The sequence below is a fragment of the Piliocolobus tephrosceles genome, chromosome 6 (assembly GCF_002776525.5).
Source record: "Piliocolobus tephrosceles isolate RC106 chromosome 6, ASM277652v3, whole genome shotgun sequence".
Classification (NCBI taxonomy): Eukaryota; Metazoa; Chordata; class Mammalia; order Primates; family Cercopithecidae; genus Piliocolobus; species Piliocolobus tephrosceles.
In genome coordinates this window covers 2,868,063-2,880,989 of record NC_045439.1, presented here as the reverse complement: position 1 = coordinate 2,880,989, position 12,927 = coordinate 2,868,063, and the positions used below count along the sequence as shown (strand labels likewise).

The 12,927-nt window shown below is 46.2% G+C and overlaps 1 protein-coding gene across 1 annotated transcript in view; it reads right to left on the bottom strand.

The window, feature by feature from the left end:
* Positions 1-12,927, bottom strand: part of LOC111538319 (serine/threonine-protein kinase MRCK beta) — an 84,334-nt gene that overhangs the window by 70,578 nt on the left and 829 nt on the right. The gene's annotated exons all lie outside the window — the stretch shown is intronic.

The window sequence follows — 12,927 nt, the reverse complement described above, 5'->3', positions numbered from 1 at the left end:
CGTGGATGGATCTCAAGTACTCTTACTTACAATTACTTTTTATTTTTTGAGACACAGTATCACCCTGTTCCCAGGCTGAAATGCAGTGGTGTGATCTCGGCTTACTGCAAACTCCACTTCCTGGGTCAGACAGTATTTCCCACATATTTGAATCCAGTTTCATTTTAAAGGTACATCCGAAAGCTGTTCTATCAATAAAGAAAGACTTTTCAACAATTTGGTTTCAAATACTTCGGGTTAGAAAACAAACATCCACTTTGGGAGGCCGAGACGGGTGGATCACGAGGTCAGGAGATCGAGACCATCCTGGCTAACACAGTGAAACCCCGTCTCTACTAAAAATACAAAAAAAAAACGAGCCGGGCGAGGTGGCGGCGCCTGTAGTCCCAGCTACTCGGGAGGCTGAGGCAGGAGAATGGCGTAAACCCGGGAGGCGGAGCTTGCAGTGAGCTGAGATCCGGCCACTGCGCTCGAGCCTGGGCGACAGAGCAAGACTCCGTCTCAAAAAAAAAAAAAAAAGAAAAGAAAAGAAAAGAAAACAAACATCTATTTAAGACAGAGCTGCAAATTTATTATTATTACTTTTTAGAGACAGAGTCTCACTCTGTTGCCTAGGCTGGAGTGCAGTGGTGCAATCATAGCTCACTGCAGATTCAACCTCCTGGGTTCAACCAATCCTCCCCAGTAGATGAACTACCGGCGCACACGACCACAGCCAGCTACTTTTTCTTTTTGCTTTTTTTTTTTGAGACGGTGCCTTGCTCTGTCGCCCTGGCTCAAGCGCAGTGGCCTGATCTCGGCTCACTGCAAGCTTCGCCTCCCGGGTTCACGCCATTCTCCTGCCTCAGTCCTCCGAGTAGCTGAACTACAGGCGCCCGCCACCACAGCCAGCTTTTTTAAGACGGAGTAGTCTCGCTCTGTTGCCCAAGCTGGAGTGCAGAGGCGCGATCTTGGCTCACTGCAAGCTCCGCCTCCCGGGTTCACGCCATTCTCCTGCCTCAGCCTCCCGAGTAGCTGGGACTACAGATGCGTGCCACCACGCCCGGCTCATTTTTTGTATTTTTAGTAGAGATGGGGTCACCATGTTGGCCAGGATGGTCTCGATTTCCTGACTTCATGATCTGCCTGCCTCAGCCTCCCAAAGTGCTGGGATTACAGGCGAGAGCCACTGCGCCCGGCCCTAATTTTTTAAATTTAATTTTGTAGAGACGGGGATCTCACTATGTTGCTGAGGCTGGTCTTGAGCTCCTGGGCTCAACCAATGTTCCCACCTGGGCCTCCCAAAGTGCTGGGATTATAGGAGTTGAGCCACCATGCCTGGCCTCCAAAATTAACCTTTAAGGATTGCTGCATAACAACTAATAAAATCAACATCTTTCTCAATAGTAAAGGGTCAATAGAAATGGTATTTCAAATTAAAGTATAAGGTGGGTCGGGTGTGGTGGCTCACACCTGTAATCCCAGTACTTTGGGAGGCTGAGGCAAGAGGATCCCTTGAGCTCAGGAGTTCAAGACCAGCCTGGCCAACATAAGGAGACTCTATCTCTAAAATAAACAAACATTGAAAAATAAATTCAGCTCATCAATTTAAGTTTTTTAAACAAAGTGATAGATTGAATTATTTTAATTCAATGATTTCACACTAACGAGGGTGAAGTACAACAGAGCAAGGGCCCTGAAGTGCTGTTTTGGGTGCTGTGGTAAGGGAGTTTTAGTCACCTTTGTGTCTCACTACGTTACTTCAGTTTTTAGAGAATGATGAGGGGTAAGAATATTTCTTATTCTGCTCTGGTCTATTTTCAATGGGTGATGTCCTACACACCAAAAGCTCTGGAGGTGAAACACAGCTCTATGACATTTCCAGAAAGATGAAGTTTCTACAGGCAACTCCGGAGTCACAAAAGCCCAGCTGTGAACATCCCCACATCACATGGTCTCCACAGGGACCCCTGTACCCTCCCAGCCCCGAGGAGCAGGAGCTGTCCAGCCCCGAGGAGCAGGTGCTGTCCAGCCACCGTTTTTCCACTTTCAACACTTCCTTCAGCTACTCCCTGCTTCTTCACAGTCTCGTAACCCCTTTCTCCTCTCTCTCCTCCAATGCTTGTGCAGTTACGAGAAAAACCTGCTCTCCCCTCATCCCATTTCCTCCTTCTACTCATGGGGGACTAAAGTGTAAGAACAGAAACAGCAACATATCCAAATCAAAACAAAGAGGAACTATACCCTGACTTCGTGCAGAGGTTAGAGCTGGGGCGTCTCGCACACCTGGAAACCACGGCGGCACATGATCACACCGCCACAGAGCCTCAAGGACAACATGAGCTCCAGGAGAACAGGAATTTTGTTTTCTTCACTGCTGCAGTGCCTAGCACATCTTAAGTCCTTAAAAAATATTTGCTAAGTGAATGACAAGGGACGACAGCAGACTAGAAACGTCAACACGATTTTGCACAGTGGGAAAAAGCAAACCGATGAGTGGTATCTAACTCAGCAAAGCCAGAAAACCAGAACTTAACTGGGCAGCAGGGGCAAAGAGACTGGGGAATGAGAAGGGGCGCTCAGATCGCTGAAGGCCTGTGGTTAATGGGCAGAAAAGAGCACCCACTTCAAGTCCATAGGAAAAGCAGTTAGATCCTCCCCCATCAGCCCTCCTCCATCCACCTCAGCCACCTTACCAGAAACCGACAGCTACGCCCCCCACCCCTAAACCCCAAGCAGGAGACTGGAAACTTCTCTCTGGGGAGACTTACAGCCCCAAAATAAAGAATTCTATCACTAACTTCTGGTAGTGGCCCTCAGATTGGCTGGGTCCACGCTCTATTTCCTGATGGTGAGACTCAACACTTAAAGTCTGCCCCATGCATAGAGGGAGTTTCCAATCGGCCCACGCATAATCATGGAAAGACAGTCAATAATCACCAGATTTTCAGAGAAACGCCTCTAACAAAGAGAATGACCAAAGTAGAAAACAGGTGAAAAAGAACGCGCAGGAAACAGACAAGATAGGAGGCAAAGGGAAACATCTACATGACAAACGTGTGCAGGAATCAATAAAACATTAAACAAAGAGAAATGTGTCTAAAACGCATTGCCTTCATGAAACAGAAAGAGGATGTTATAAAAAGGAAGACTGAGAACGACAACACTTTTTTTTGGAGACAGTCTCCGTCACCCAGGCTGGAGTGCAGTGGCGTGATCTCAGTTCACTGCAACCTCTGCCTCCCAGGTTCAAGCGATTCTCCTGCCTCAGCCACCAGAGTAGCTGGGATTACAGGCACCAGCCACCACGCCCGGCTAGTTTTTGTATTTTTAGTAGAGACGGGGTTTCCCCATGTTGGCCAGTCTGGTCTCAAACTCCTGACCTCAGGTGATCCACCTGCCTCGGCCTTCCAAAGTGCTGGGATTACAGGCGTGAGCCACCACGCCCAGCCTTACATTGAATTTTTGTTTCTGACATTGTATCTTTCATTTTTAAGTGTTCTTGGCTGGGCACGGTGGCTCACGCCTGTAAGCCCAGCACTTTGGCAGGCCGAGGCGGGTGGATCACAACAAGGTCAGGAGTTTGAGACCAGCCTGGCCAACATGGTGAAACCCCATCTCTACCGAAAATACAAAACTTGGCTGCACACAGTGGCGGATACCTGTAATCCCAGCTACTCAGGAGGCTGAGGCAGAGAATTGCTTGAACCTGGGAGGCAGAGGTTGCAGTGAGCCAAGATCACGCCACTGTACTCCAGCCTTGGTGACAGAGCGAGACTCTGTCTCAAAACAAAAACAAACAAACAAAAATTCAATGTAAAAACTAGAAGATAAAGTTGAGAACCTCTCCTTAAAAACTCAGAACAAGGCCCGGCACAGTGGCTCACGCCTGTAATCCCAGCACTTTGGGAGGCTGAGGTGGGCGGATCACTTGAGGCAGGAGTTCAAGACCAGCCTGGCCAACATGGCAAAACGTTGTCTGCACTAAAAATACACAAATTAGCCAGGCGTGGCAGTGCACACCTGTAATCCCAGCTACTCGGGAGGCAGAGGCACGAGAATCACTTGAACCTGGGAGGCGGAGGTTCCTATGAGCTCAAATCACGCCACTGCACTCCAGCCAGGGCGACAGAGTAAGACTCCATCTCCAAAAAACAAAAAAACAAAAAACAAAAAACAAAAGAAAGAGCATTTTCAGACAGACCTGGTTCAAAAAATCTACCTCCGATGAATTCTTTCTCAGGAAGCTACTAGAAGATTCACTCCACCGAAAGATAAAAGAATCCAGAAAAGGGAATTCAACAGAGGAAAGAGACACAAATAATCCCTGCAAGGAATGAAAAGCACTCCAAGGACTGCTCAGTAGCTGGCCTGCAGGACACACAGCCCAGGCTGAAACAGAGAAGTGGCAGGTCTGGAAGGGATGAAGGTGATAAGATTATTTGAGGTGTTTAATGGAGGAGTTCTAGTTAAACGCCTGGCACTAAATTCATGACTGTACACTGAAAACCAAGCTAAAGAAAATTCGGCCGGGAGCCACTGCTCACTCCTGTAATCCTAGCACTTTCGGAGGCCAATGTGGGTGGACTGCTGGAGGTCAGAAGTTCAAGACCAGCCTGGACAACATGGTGAAACCCCATCTGTACTAAAAGCACAAAAATTAGCCAGGTGTGATGGTGGGTGCCTGTAATCCCAGCTACTCGGGAGGCTGAGGAAGGAGAATCACCTGAACCCAGGAGGCGGAGGCTGCAGTGAGCCGAGATCATGCCACTGCACTCTAGCCTGGGCAACACAGTGAGCCTCTGTCTCCAAAAAGAAAAAAAAAAAAAATTTACTCCATGGGATTATTACAAGAAAAAAAAAAAGAAAATAAAGAAAATTCATTCCAGCAACACAAAAATATTTCCCTTAGTAAATTGTATCTTACATGGCTTAGCTGTGAAGACAGTTACCTAACAAAAACAGTGTAGACACTGAATATCAGTTTAAATTATATAAACATATTTGGGACAGAGAAAAAGAGCAAGGGGTGAATGTGTTTCAGGCAGTGGAGGGAGAATGTAGAACAATTCTAAAGCCTCTTCTACAGCAGAAGTCAGCAGACAATGTCTAAAATGGAAAAATCAGAAATTAGCAGTACCAGCATGCTATACAGAAACATGAAATTTAAGGCAGGCATTGCTCAGCACCCACCAATATCCACGGTTCTTCTATAGTAACATCCCACCCTCAGCCTGCTTGGCTGAAGGAGGGTGGGCTGGCCACCGTCTCAGATGGTGGCCTGAGGGTGGGAAAAGGCCACAGCCCTGGAGGCTTCTTGGAGCAAGGCCATCCAACCAGCACTGACTGCTGACACGTCAACTTCACGTGAGAGAAATCAACCTGATTTTATTTAAGTCACTGTCACTTTGTTCTCCATTACTGGCAGCTAAATGTGATCCTAACTAAAATGATAAGTAGAAACAGAGGAGTTAAAAGTGGCAGTCTGTGGGAAGTTGGAGCGCAGAGCAAGCAACTGGTAGAGGGACTGCTATCTTGCATTACAACCCAGTAGTACTGCTTGGTTTCCAAAACTAAGTAAATGCATTACACTGATAAAAGCTAAACTATATTTACAGAAAATCACCCCACGGGGCATGGTGGGAAGTGTTGTTAACCTTAACTTTTTTAAAATTTGAGACAAAATTTTGCTCTTGTTGCCCAGGCTGGAGAGCAATGGCACGACCTCAGCTTACTGCAACCTCTGTCTCCTGGGTTTAAACGATTCTCCTGCCTCAGCCTCCTGAGTAGCTGGGATTACAGGCGTGCGCCACCAGCCCGGCTAATTTTTGTATTTTAATAGAAATGGGGTTTGACCATGTTGGCCAGGCTGGTCTCGAACTACTGACCTTGTAATCCGCCCACCTTGGCCTCCCAAAGTGCTGGGATTACACGCATGAGCCACTGCACCTGGCCATAACCTTAACTTCTAAAACTAAGATTAGATAGGTCTTTTGGGGTCAATTTCAAATTCTAATACTGAATTGTGGATATCAAACTTTTTATTTTAAAGGGAACAGAATACGAGGGCATTGCAGTTTTGGAAAGGTGAAGTGATGAAGAGAGTTTGAGACTGATCTGGCAGAGGTATTTAAAACTTCAAGTGGGAAAGGCATTCATTTAGGCCTGAGGACTTGAGAGCTTTAGCTAGGTCACTAACAATGAGAATAGAAAGAAAAGGCTAAAATAAAATAAAGATATTTCAAAGCAGGCACCTGCAAGGAGGCTTGAGGCTGACCACAGTCCTGTGAAGGAAAGAAACGCTGGTTAGAGGGCAGCTCCCCCAGAAACAGGGAAAATGCTCAGAACCTAGTTGACCCAAGGGGAGTGGGGAGCAGGCTGGAGGGCAGGTTCATACGACCTCCCCAAATTCCTAACACAGCGGAGCGCAGTGGCTCACGGTTATAATCCCAACATTTGGGAGGCCAAGGTAGGAGGACTACTTAAGCCTGAGTTCAATTCCACCCTGGGCAACGCAGCAAGACCTCGTTTCCACAGAAAATAAAAATTTAGCCAGGTGTAGGGGTGCATGCCTATAGTCCCAGCTATTCAGGAGGCTTAGACTGGAGGACTGCCTGAGCCTGGGAGGTCAAAGCCACAGTGAGACATGATAGTCACCACACTCCAGCCTCGGTAACAGAGGAGGACCTTGTCTTGGGGGAAAAAAAATTCCTAACAGTCTTCCAACCTACGACTCTGTGATTTTGGAGGTCAGGGAAATCATCATCTAAATTAATTAATTAACCCTACAGTAGGTCCCAAGTGTTCTCCAAAGAGGTTCCAATCCAAGGACAGAATTTGAATGAAATTATATCACTCCATTCAAAGTTATCTTTGAATTTCTAATTCCTAAGAAAAACAAAAATCCAAAGTTCTCTATTACATATTGATTCTTTTTGCAGTTTTAATCAAAAAACAATTTTGTTGCCACAGTTACCTACCAATCAATAAAACTAACCAAAAACCTAACCCCCAACACAGATTGTTTAAAATCAAACTGAAACTTGACCTTTATCTCCTAGTTAGTGGCTAGTCTATTGGCGGGGGGCGGGGAAGAAACATTACTACACACAGTTCACACTGCCAAAACACTTCTGATTTTAGATTTAAGGAGGGTGTGTTCCCTCTCATCCATTCTCATCAGCAAGAGAGCCTTTCTGTGAGCTTCTCACACAAATTTAAGGTAACCATGATATACTGTCATCCCATAACACTAAGAATCTAAGAATAAAACAAACATGGTCAAGGACTAATAGGTATTATGTTATAGGACTAACAGGTATGTTTTGGGATGAGATTACATGGTAACATTGTTTTTGGTCTCTTCCAGCAAAAAAAAAAAAAAAAAAAAAAAAAGCTTTCTGTCTCTTTTCAGAGAAAAGCATTTGACAGTTTCACTGTATTTAATATAGTTTGGAATTAACAGTCCTGTGTGCCTGCCTGTTTATCCAGCATCACTAATGTCAGCACAAACAGGAGATATCTAAGGGCACCTGGCTTGGTGACAAGAGGGAGGGTGGAGGCAAGCAGAGGCGCTCTCTGTCAACCCTGCAGTGTTGTGAGTTCTGTAATTTACATGCATTTGAGTATTTTGCTTGAAGGGCAATTCACTGCACATTTTAATTTTTCAGGTAGCTCACACAGTGGTATCCTGAAGTGAGAACTATTTCTTCAAATCCAATTTTATTTCTTTGAAATCTAGATTTAAGATAGATGCTGTTCACTGTAAAGCCCAACTGTCATGGAAGGAAGGGTTTTTTTTTCTTTGGAGGCAGGGTCTTGCTCTGTTGCCCAGGCTGGAGTACAGTGGCGCAATCTCAGCTCACTGCAACCTCCATCTCCTGGGTTCATGAGATCCTCCTGCCTCAGCCTCCCGAGTAGCTGCGACTACCCGCGCCACCACATCCGGCTAATTTTTGAATTTTTAGTAGAGACGGGTTTTCACCTTGTTGGCCAGGCTGGTCTCAAACTCCTGATCCACTCACCTCGGCCTCCCAAAGTGCTGGGATTACAGGTGTGAGCCACCACACCCGGCCTGCAGTTTTAAGACAGAAAAGATAGGGCTGGGTTGTTAATGTTTAATGGTTTCAGCTATCCTACCTCATGCTATTATAGTCAGTATCAAACAGCTACCACAGAATCTACATGATCTAAATTATACTATAACCTAATTTTTATCATGCAATCCTAACATTTCCCTATAATTCAGATCTTACTCAAAAGATCTATTTCTTAAGTCTGTTATTTTTAAAAAGTGTTCCCATGTTATACAAACATTCTATCCAGAGAAATCATTAAGATGAGATGTATCTGAGCCAGGCACAGTGGCTCACTGCCTGTAATCCCAGCACTGTTTATTATGAGATGTTTAGCACCGTGTCAGTTAACCCTTACGTATTAAATTCGGTGGCGTCATCCCACTCACACCTTGGGCTGGCCATCCCCACACTAACAGCTATGGGCATTCACATCCATGGAGGAGGACTCTGAGAAGATACTGTCACACTCCTGGTGAGAAAAGCCACAAATGAGGAACCACCCGGAACACTGGGTGGATTCATTCTATTCATGAAGAGGAAGCACATCGCAAAAGAAGATGCCCCAGCCTGGGAACTGGAAACCCATGTTCTGCCTCTGTGACGCGTGTCCACACCAGCATCAACCCCGAGGCCTCCCTCCCCGTCTGCAGGGCAGACCAGCAGCCAGGGCAGAAGACCACTGGGCCTGTCCAATGCTCATAGGCTAGGATTTCAAACATCAGCTCCATCCAAATGCAACACTAGCTGTTAAAAATAAGATGTGGGAAAAATATTTAACACAGGAGACAGTATTTGTATATGACAAAGATGAAAGACAACAAATTCATCTCATTGGGTTGTCCGTATTTGTTACTATTTACATTTGGAAACTATAAAGTTTATGTTCCGCTTCAAATGTATCAAGATATTTCAAAAATAGCTTAAAGAAATATACAGCAAGGCTGGACGTGGTGGCTCATGCCTGTAATCCCAGCACTTTGGGAGGCCAAGGCAGGTGGATCATGAGGTCAGGAGTTCAAGACCAGCCTGGCTAAGATGGTAAAACCCCATCTCCACTAAAAATACAAAAATTAGCCAGGCATGGTGGCAGGTGCCTGTAGTCCCAGCTACTTGGGAGGCTGAGGCAGAGAATTGCTTGAACTCGGGAGGCGGTGCTTGCAGTGAGCCAAGATCGCACCACTGCACTCCAGCCTGGGCAACAGAGTGAGACTGTCTCAAAAAAGAAAAAAAAAAAAAAAAAAAGAAAAGAAATATACATGCAAAGCATGGCATTAAGGTCCAAGATTTCATAGAGGAAACCAATCAAGCTATAGGAAAATTAAAGACAAAAATCTACAGTGAAAGTTGAAATGACTCGGCCAGGCGCGGTGGCTCACACCTGTAATCCCAGCACTTCGGGAGGCCGAGGTGGGTGGATCACGAGGTCAGGAGATCGAGACCATCCTGGCTAACACAATGAAACCCCGTCTCTACTAAAAATAGAAAAAATTAGCCGGGTGTGGTGGAGGGGCCTGTAGTCCCAGCTACTCAGGAGGCTGAGGCAGGAGAATGGCGTGAACCCGGGAGGTGGAGCTTGCAGTGAGCCGAGATCACGCCACTGCACTCCAGCCTGGGTGACAGAGCGAGACTCCGTCTCAAAAAACAAAACAAAACAAAAAATTAGCCGGGCACGGCGGTGGGTGCCTGTAGTCCCAGTTACTTGGGAGGCTGAGGCAGAAGAATGGCATGAACCTGGGAGGCAGAGCATGCAGCGAGCTGAGATCCTGCCACCGCACTCCAGCCTGGGTGACAGAGTGAGACTCCATCTCAAAAAAAAAAAAGTTGACATGACTCTTGTCCCATGCAACCACTGTGGTGATAAGAAAGTATGAGCCAAAAGTAATCATCTTTTATTTATTTTTGAGACAGGGTCTCACTCTGTCGCCCAGGCTGGAGTGTAGTGGCGGGATCACTGCTCACTGAAGCCTTGACCTCCCAAGCTCAAGGATCCTCCCACCTCAGACTCCAGAGTAACGGGGACCACCGGTGTGCGCCACCATGCCCAGCTAATTTTTACATTTTTATAACATTTTATCTTTACATTTATTATAGAGACTGGGTTTTGTCAGGTTGCTCAGGCTGGTCCCGTCCTCCTGGGTTCAACCAATCCTCCACCTTGGCCTCCCAAAGTGGTGGGATGACAGGCATGAGCCACCACACCAAGCCACAATCTTCCTTTAGAACTTAAAAAGTTTACTACCTACACTTTCCAAATTTCCTCACATATTCCCCATTAAGCCTCCAAATCTGGGCTGAATCAGCTACTTTTCTTCCTTAAGTTCCAAGAATTCTCCATAATTGTCATTAGATACCTGGCAAGATTTGGGAAGTGGGGAAAGGCTGGCTTTTCCACATGACAGTAATCGACGTATCAGAGGTTTCAAATGTCATGGAGTGGTGAATCCAAAAACTGAACAGTCCACTCATTGACAGCCTACATGTGTTTCCTGAGCAGAAGTAATTGAAAGTTAGAGTACCTAATAGTGCTCTATAAACAGTTTTATTCAAAAGCATTATTCTGTGCTTTCCAGTCGAAACAACTAGGCAATTCCAAGCAACATTAAATACTAACTGCACACACGTTACCTAGAAATACACCACTTTAGAGTTACAATGATGTGTATGTTAACATAAATGAGTTTAAATACTTGTAAAATATATTGACATTTCATTAAAACACCACCTTCTAAGTTCATTCTTCTCTATAACTGAAAATTTATACTTTTGTGCAAACTGAGTTCCTAAAAGAATAATGTAGTTTGTAATCACAATTTCCAAAGAGCCAAAATACAATTTGAAAACATGTCTATGTTATAGCACAGAGTTCCTGTTTAGATTTGGAAAGATCAGATCTCATAAAATATGACCTCCACACATGCTGAGAAGAGCTTCCTCCAGGAAAGCCCGCCAGTAATGCCTGGTGGAGAGAGGTGGCTGCGCAACGGCCCACAGGGCCCCAGCCCTCAGACGAATCTCCTTCTAGGTATCAGGGCAGGGGCCAGTGGGACAACACCTTCCCAGCAAAACCAACTTTCTGTTTCCTCCTCCCAGTCACACTCACAGGTGGTGCACCAAGTTGAACCTGACAGTGGAACTGTGTGAGTTTCAAGATCGAGTGATCAGAAAGGAACGGTAAACAAGCCGGATGCAATGGCTCACGCCTGTAATCCCAGCACTTTGGGAGGCCGAGGCAGGTGGATCACCTGACGTCAGGAGTATGAGACCAGCCTGGCCGACATGGTGAAACCCCGTCTCTACTAAAAATACAAAAATTAGCCGGGCATACTTGGATCCTGGAGGTGGAGGTTGCAGTGAGCCGAGATCGTGCCACCGCACTCCAGCGTAGGCAACAGAGCAAGACTCCGTCTCCAAAAAAAGGGAAAGAAACTGGAAACAAAATATTCAGATTTTAACATGCACCAAAGAACTCACTTTCAAAGCAATGGTGAAGTCAATTAATTATTCAGTTGGAAATCATGTCACTGACAAAGGACGCTAGAAAGCAAATATTCTTGATTTACTGATACTATAAGTAACCAAAAATGGTGGTTCCCACAGAAATAAAGCATCACAGGCTGTCCTTGATCTCACGGCCTCTTTCTACTGCTGCTCTCACAAGATAGTGTGTAACATCTCACTACAGAGCAACTCAATAGAAGCCCTCTAAAGAATACTGCAACTTAAGTTTTATTTGTAAACAAAATTCCAAATTCCAGTTACCAATCTGGCAGAGTAGGAAGCCTCACTGTGGAACACTTTCATTTGTTTCTTCGTATAAATATCAGCTTTATCAGCCACGAAGATTAGAAATTACTGGTTCAAACTGAACAGTCCTAGCCCAGTGACGCAAATGACCCAAGGATAAGGTTTTCATAGGTCTGGCCTGAACATACGCATTTCCTCCTCCTACTCAGTGGTTTGAGGTGAGATAGTCTGAGGGTCTTGACAGCACACCCCTGTTAGGGAGAGATGAAGTAAAAGAGTTTCACTCTGCGCTTTTACTTGTCTTCAGGATCCTAATTATCGTTAAATGGTTTAACCAAATTTTTGTCCTAAAAAAGCATAATCGGTTATTTAGCTGACCAATGATTAAAACGTAGATCCCGAACTAACTAGAGAAGGCATGCAAAAATCAGATAAGAAAGTTTTTAAGTGATAGCTCCAACTACCCCTCCAAATATCACAAAGGTCTAGCAGAATTGGAATTTAAAAAGAAACAAAAATGTCCTCTTGCACGGTTTATTTAAAATAAAGCCTTAACCTTAAAATTCCCTTGAAGGTGTTACATCAAAGTGGGTGTTCAGGCTATGGCCAACAAGGGGATGTAGACAGGCTGTCACCCAGGAGAGGCCGTTAGTGCTGGGCTCGCTGGAGATGCAAGGGGGTCCCATGGGGCAGTGGGCGAGGCAGATGCAGAAAGCACACCCAGCTGCCCCCACAACGCAGAGGAGCGTGGGGTGGGGAAAGCGAACTAATTCCACGCTGCCGCTGGACCCCAAAGGCGAGATGCGGGGGCGGGGGTGGGGGCGGATATCCCAGGGAGTGCTGCAGGAAATGATATCCAGACTTGGAGGGTGGATCTAGGAAGCGGCAAGGGCGAGGGCCCGGCGGGGGGGAGGGGGGGGGAGGGGGAACGTAGGATGTGGCTCCGAGGGGCAGGATGAGGGGGCGGGACGATCGAACGCGGATGTCCAGGCTGGGGAGGGCAAGGAGGGATGAAGAGCTAGCGGAGGGACGAGGGCGCACGGAGCGGCTGGAGAAAGATGGGCAGCGGGCCCGGGGGCGCTGCCGGGGCGAGAGGAGGCGAAGCCCACCGGCTGGGTGGGCAGGA